The sequence below is a fragment of the Cervus canadensis genome, chromosome 3, assembly GCF_019320065.1.
Source record: "Cervus canadensis isolate Bull #8, Minnesota chromosome 3, ASM1932006v1, whole genome shotgun sequence".
NCBI classification, from domain to species: domain Eukaryota; kingdom Metazoa; phylum Chordata; class Mammalia; order Artiodactyla; family Cervidae; genus Cervus; species Cervus canadensis.
The window spans coordinates 97,446,231-97,454,007 of NC_057388.1; positions in this window are offsets into that span (position 1 = coordinate 97,446,231).

The window sequence follows — 7,777 nt, forward strand, 5'->3', positions numbered from 1 at the left end:
GTTCAGGCTGCAAGCAAGGCATTCAGGCTTGCAGAACTGGACGCTCGGTCGAGGATTCAGCCAAGTGAAGCCTTGTAGGAAGTGCCCACACCTGAATCTGCTGCTGCTGCTCTGGGAGAGGCTTCTAAGGTCACTCCTATACCTGGGTACTGCTTGTAACAAGACCCAGCTCCAGCAGCCTTACACAAGGTGGTCACTGGACACACATGCTTGAGTCCATGTGACCACTCCGCTCTCAGGATAGCACTGGATAGCCCAGATGAATTGTGCCCAAACCAGCTTCGTCTTGCCTGACATGCAGGGAACCAACATGCTGAAATGCCAAGGTTTGAGGCAAAAGAGGGTTTCATGTCAAGTCGGCTCAGTGAGGAGATTAGAGAACAGATCTTAAACCCGCTTCCCCGAAGTCTAAGGAGTATCGATAGGATGGTGAGTTACAAAGCAGGGCAGCATGCTCTTGCCTTGGAAGAATTGACATTGTTAAAATACCCATTCTACCCAAAGCATTCTACAGGTTCATTGTTCTGTCAGATTACTCATGATGTTTCTCACAGAACTAGAACAATCCTAAAATTCATATGGAACCATAAAAGATCAAGAGGGGTGGAGTAGAACGTTGGGGTGAAGGTTTGGTTTTTGGTTACTTGGTTTTTTTGGGAGTTTTTAGGCTGCACTGGATGGCTCTTGGGGTCTTAGCTCCCCGACCAGGGATCAGACCCAGGCCCCCTGCAGTGGTAGCATGGGGTCTTAACCACTGGGCCGCCAGGGAATTCCCTGTAAACTTTTATGTAAAGAATAAATAAACAACAAGGCCCTAGTATAAGAGAACTATATTCAATACCCTATGATAAACCTTAATGGAAAAGTATTAAATATGTATGTATAACCAGATCACTTTGCTATACAGCAGTAATTAACACAACATTGTAAATCAACAGTACTTCAATAAAAAGCAGCAGGGAGGTGTGAGGTGTGGGGTGCATGGGGAAAGGTGGTCGGAGAAGGTGCAGGGATCATTCTGACCTCTTGGAACTAGGCTACAGGCCTCTGCAGGTGTCTGAGCATGCTCCGCTGGAGGGTGGGTGGTGGGTGGTCCTAGCCAGCCTTAACCAGTTCATGTGCACCAGGTGCAGTTGAGACTCCCAAGTGCCTGGGGAATCAATAACCCAGCCATCTACCTTAGTGTTCAGGCTCCTGGCCTCTTAGGAAACATACATATGTTAACCTTGATCAGTGTGAGGCAGATAAAGCAGATTTGACTCATCCTCATGCACCATTTCGGTCTACTGCATCTTTTGATCATTCCTCAACCTTTTAAGTGTTAAAAAGTTACCTTTTTTGTACCACACAGCTGTGGGAGCTTAGTGCCCTGATAAGGATCGAACTCCTGCCTCCTGCAGTGGACACGCATTTTCTTAACCACTCGTCCACTGAGAAAGTCCCTTGTTCCTCAGTCTTGAGGAAAGAGTGGCAGTGCCCACTCAATACTTTTTGCTGATAAGGGGTGTAGAGCTAACAAGGACCTGGGTAAAGAAGCTGTTAGCACTCATTTGAAAATACTCTTATTCCTGATTTCAAGTTAACCTTTTGACCCCAATATGCAAACAGCACCTATGTGCCAGCCGTCACAGCATTCATAGGCCAAAGTTGGTAATCAAAAAGATGGACCTTGGTGGGGAGGGGAGGGCAAAGCACACAGAATGTACGTGCGAGACATACTGATAATCTTCACACATCAAGTCAGGATCAGTGACTGACTCTGACCTCAAGTGCCTCAGTTGTTAACCAGTTTAGCTGAAACACTTAGATATTAAATATGGAAGGGACATGGGCCAAGAAAATTAAGTATGATTGCTATAATATCCTGACCAAGTGGACTTTTAAAGGGGAAAGACACCCAGGGTTATTTGAGGACACAAGGAGAGGACCAGGTTTCAGCTTCCGGGGGAATGGAAGTTGGGTTGATTAGTCCAACATGACCTTAATATCTGAGTGTTCTCTATCCCAAGTGTCAGTGAAGGCAGAGGTGGTGGGAAAGTGCTGACAGGCATAACTAAGGGGTCAGCATGATCAAATATAGAAAAAGGTTTGGAGTAACATATCCAACAGCTAGAGAGAGTACCTGCTTTTGCCAGAGTTTCCTAATCATTGTTCTTCCAAGCCCAGGAGGTCAAAAGTACAGAAAAGACAAAAGAACAGTCATTCTGGTAACCTGACAAGTTATTTAAGTAACTTACCTTCTGAAGAATTTTATTTAACCAAAGCCAGCACTGCAGCAGTCTTGTTCACCTTTTCTTTCTCACGGCTTCTTTCTGGAAAGCAACTTAAGATCTGCTAGGGACTCACTTGCCCATTCAGAGAAGTCAGTGTCAGGGGTATAGAACCAGCAAAGGTTTGGATGACCTTGGGCAAGGTTTGTTTCCCTTCTGTAACAGGGTCTCTATTTTCCATCGTGTTCCTCAGAAGGTCCAGTCCAGCAAGGATGGCACTGGTCTTGTAGATGTTTACCCTTCTAAGATTGCAGGGTAGAGGTTCATTGTCCCCTCCTTTAAGAGTTTCCTGGGGAACTTCTGCCTGCCAATACAGGGGACACCGGGTTGATCCCTGGTCTGGGAATATTCCACATGCCACACAGCATATAGCTGCTTCAGGGAGGCACTAGTCCCTCCCAGTTAGATCCTTGGCACTTTCGCTGCCAAGGGCCCAGGTTCAATCCTAGGTTGGGGAATAAAGACCCCACAAGCAATGTGACCAAAAAAAAAAAATCATAGCTGCTTCACATGAGTCTTCCCCATCTGATGGTCTAGAGATTGGAGACCAGGCTTTTTCAAAATGTCTCAAGACACCTTAGTTACGAACATAGTCTCAAAGTTTAGAAAGCCAGATATTTGAAACAGAGTAAGTGGCCCCCATATTGATCAGAAAGTCCAAAAGTTGGTTTCTCACTGTCGTAGTCCTGCGAGGTTCTACATGCTGGAAATTGATGGACTTGGCGGGATTGAGGGGAGCCCTTGGGTTCTGTGGTCTCTATCATTCTCATCTATCTCAGTCATCTGATGCGCCACTTATTTTATCTTCTTCCAGAGTCTTCCTTAGGATGACACAGTCTCTTCTGAGGGCTCTCCTGTTTGAAATATGCACAGTGGTTGGGCTGGGTCTCTTTTTTTTGGTTGTGCTATGTAGCGTATAGGATCTTAGTTCTCCGACCAGGGATCAAGCCCACACCTCCTGCAGTGGAAGTGTGGAGTCTTAACCACTGGATCGCCAGGGAAGTCCCAGAGGTCTCACTATTGATTGCCCCATTCATGTAGAAGCTTGGGGCCTCCTACCTTTTGCCGAGTCCCTTGTAGGGTCTTCACCTTGGTCCACCTCTTCCCTCTGTGAAGACAGAGTGGCCTGTTTCATTCTCTTGTTCCCTTCTGAGCCTGCCTTGCTATTAGAAACTGCAGGCAATCTCAACAGGTTAAGACATAGGCATTCCAAGAGCACCTTCCATTTCTTGTGTATGGTGGAAGTGGGGTGGGGGGGCACTCTGACCAATAAGTCTTATTCAGTTCAGTCGCTCAGTCGTGTCTGACTCTTTGTGACCCCATGAATCACAGCACGCCAGGCCTCCCTGTCCATCACCAACCCCTGGAGTTTACTCAAACTTATGTCCATTGAGTCGGTGATGCCATCCAGCCATCTCATCCTCTGTCGTCCCCTTCTCCTCCTGCCCCCAAATCCCTCCCAGCATCAGGGTCTTTTCCAGTGAGTCAACTCTTCGCATGAGGTGGCCAAAGTATTGGAGTTTCAGCTTCAGCATCAGTCCTTCCAGTGAACACCCAGGACTGATCTCCTTTAGGATGGACTGGTTGGATCTCCTTGCAGTCCGAGGGACTCTCAAGAATCTTCTCCAACACCATAGTTCAAAAGCATCAATTCTTCAGTGCTCAACTTTCTTCACAGGCCAACTCTCACATCCATATATGACCACTGGAAAAACCATAGCCTCGACTAGACGGACCTTTGTTGGCAAACTAATGTCTCTGCTTTTTAATATGCTATCTAGGTTGGTCATAACTTTGCTTCCAAGGACTAAGTGTCTTTTAATTTCATGGCTGCAGTCACCATCTGCAGTGATTTTTGGAGCCCCAAAAAATAAAGTCTGACAGTTTACACTGTTTCCCCATCTATTTCCCAAGAAGTGATGGGACAAGATGCCATGAACTTAGTTTTCTGAATGTTGAGCTTTAAGCCAACTTTTTCACTCTCCTCTTTCACTTTCATCAAGAGGCTCTTTAGTTCTTCTTCACTTTCTGTCATAAGGGTGGTGTCATCTGCATATCTGAGGTTATTGATATTTCTCCCAGCAATCTTGATTCCAGCTTGTGCTTCTTCCAGCTCAGCGTTTCTCATGATGTACTCAGCATATAAGTTAAATAAGCAGGGTGACTATACAGCCTTGATGTACTCCTTTTCCTGTTTGGAACCAGTCTGTTGTTCCATGTCCAGTTCTAACTGTTGCTTCCTGACCTGCATATAGGTTTCTATAGAGGCAGGTCAGGTGGTCTGGTATTCCCATTTCTTTCAGAATTTTCCAGTTTATTGTGTGTTATTAACCACCTTTAAATTCTCTGGGGCCTCAGGGTCTGTATCTGTATAATGCCTCTAAGCTTTGAAGACCCTTGCTAGAAATTCTGAAAGACCCTCATTTGGGTTCCGTTTTATCTCTTGTACTTTATTAAAGCTTCTTCATTTGTGCATCCCTCTTTGAATCAGTCTCAAGTTTTGGCCTATCCCAGCATTCACATCCCACTTAGCATGTGCTATTGACAGAGCCATGCTCACAGCCTCCCACGCCGGCTTTCCAGGTCTACAGCACAGCCTCCTCATGAGCTTTATCCAGCACCATTCTGCGATCTTCTGAAATGAGAAGGGTATTGAATGAGTTCTGAATTCAGTATTGACACCTGCCCAGGTCGGATTTGGAGTATTAAAAAAAAAAAAAAGTTGATGAAAAAAGAATTCTTCCTTTCTCTTTGCTTTGTCTCAGTAAGTTGGTATATTGTTCTTCCAATTAAATAAATCTGAAGTTGAAAGTGAGACTGGACCCAGATCATTCCCATCGGCTGCCTGGTCTCAGCATTCACAGCCCCAGTGGGGACTCTCCTTGGTGGACATTGCCCCATCTGAGTTTGTGTAGCTCCCTGGCCCAGTCAAATGACAGGTATGAGGAGGGTGAGATCACTCCTGTGGGCCCCTCAGAGACCAGAGGGCCCCGAGCCTGAGGCTGCGCTCAGACAGTGAAAAGAGAAGCAGCCGCCTCGCATAGGGTTGACAGCAAATCCCCCTTTTCATTAGGACTAGGCAAAACAGGTTTCTCTGCCTTCCTTCCTGTTGGACCATAGCCTGACATCTTTGCACAGGTTTATTCTGATACAATCACTGTACCTATGGTACTTCATCCCATTTTTCTTCCTATTTACAAAGTAAATCCAGTTGCAGAGGGACATGGTAAATGCAGGATCCATTTACAGGCCATTTTGCTCGGGAGTCTACAGGATGTTGTGGTCATACTGTGTTACCAAAAAGTACCATCACTTTCTTTTCCATGGATTCATAACTGAAAGTCTCCCAATTTTGGAAAATGCAGCCTAGAGGGCTGCTTGGGGGAACAGTACTTCCCGTTTTGAAGGGGCTTTGCTTCCATATGGTCCCAATAATGAAGTTTTTCTAAGGGTCCTTGCTGCCATTACCAAGCTCAGTCCCCAAGTATCAATTCTTTTCTTTAATTATTTACTTATTTTTGGCTGGGCTGGGTCTTCATTGCTGCATGCATGGGCTTTCTCTAGTTGCAGAGAGCAGGAGCTACTGTATGTTGTGGTGCACGGGCTTCTCATTGCGGTGACTTCTCCAGTTGTGCAGTGCAGGCTCTGGGGTGCTCGGGCTTAGTTGCCCCATGGCATGTGGGATCCTCCCAGGCCAGGGCTTGAACCCATGTCCCCTGCATTGGCAGGCGGATTCTTTACCACTGAACCATCAGGGAAGTCCCCCCAACAGGTGATTCTGAACAACTGAAACAATCAGATGAAGATGGACAGAGACAAGTAAGACCCAAACAAACAATCAGCAACCAAAAACCCCTGGCCTCCAACCCAGGTACAGGGCACCTCAGCAGCTGTGACCTTTTGTATTGTCTGCCAGAATCCCTCCAGTTAGACGGGCCCCCCAGCCTATGACCTGGTCAGGATTATCAAATGGTTTAAGCACTGCTAGATTTCTTTAACGCAGTTACTCACCCACAAGACATCTTCCAAACCAGCTGCTGAGAAATGAAATGTCGGTGGCACCTGGCAGGGAGATTCGGGGGAGGTCCTGGAACAAACGGACCAGGCAGCTGCTTGGACCTGTCCGCGGGCTCTCAGTACCAGCCAAGGGCCAACAAGCATAAGGTCCACCTGGCCCCCCCAACCTGGCTCCGCAAACGTGTTACCCAGTCAGCTCTGTCCTGCCGCATCGCACGGAGCGCCAAACGCTGAGATGCCGGGTTTGGGGACAAAGAGTGGGTTTATTCCAGCTAAGAGAGGAGATGGGAAAACAGATCTCAGATCTCGAATCTGCCTTCCGGAAAGGGAGGGGCTCAGAGTATGTACAGGATGACCGAGGCAGAGCTGGTGAGGGATGGGGAGAGGAGACTGGAAAGAGGTGCAGGAATCCTGCGCAGGTGTAACTAAGCTACGAGGAGGTCATGAGAGCGGGCACCCACTCACACTGGAGGAGGTGGAAGGTGGGTGGTTCCATCCAGCCTTAACCGGCTTAGCTGAGGCTTCAGGGTCCTAGAAAATAACCCAGGCAGACACTGTTCAAGGCTACCTGCTGCTTGGGAGGACACCCAGGTGTTAAAACAACCTTGATTAGTGGAGACAGGTGAAATGGATTTGATCAGTCATCACGTATGGTTTCAAAACCACTGCGTCCTCTGTCTGTAAAGAGCAAGGCCATCTTTGCTTAGGTCTGTGGCCCAGCTGAGTCAAGTTCCCACTTGGAAACCAAGCAAAGGGGATAGAGTTAGTGACACTCCTAATTGACTTAGGTCTGGGCTCCTGAACCAAACATTGGCCAGGGGGCTGGGACTGCACGGCGTACGATAGGCTTAGATGTATCAGGTACCTCCCTGGTTATCACTGCTCACCCTCACCTCAAACTGGGGTCACTGCCAGACCACATGGCTGCCCACGGTGGCCGTAGGAGGTTGGAGCTTATAGGGAGAAGCCCAGTATCCCCAGTGATTCCTTTGCCTGAACACACACCCGTACCATACAACCCAGTAACCCTACTCCTAGATACTCAAGACAACTGACAGCCTGCTTCCACACACAGACTTACATTTGAATGTCCATAGCATTGTATTCATAATGGCCGTAAACTGGAGATAACCAACTAGAGAGATGGTAAACAGACTGTGACTTATCCCTACACAGAAAGGAACTACTATCAGTAAATGTGGCAACCTGAACATGTCTTTAAAACCTTGTGCTGTTGCTAAAGAAGCAGACACAAAGAGTACATAATGTCCAGTTCTGTTATGTGAAATCCCAAAACAAGCTAAACTTCAATTCGCCTGGGGCTGGAGGTCAGGAAAGAGAGAGCACAGACCACAGACAGACAGAAGGGAACTTCTTGGAATGTTGGAAATACTCCATGTCTTGACTGGCAGTGGTTTGGGTGCCTACTGTCTTCAGAAGGTACCCTCTTGATTTTTTATTTTTGGCTGCACTATGAGGCCTGCGGGATC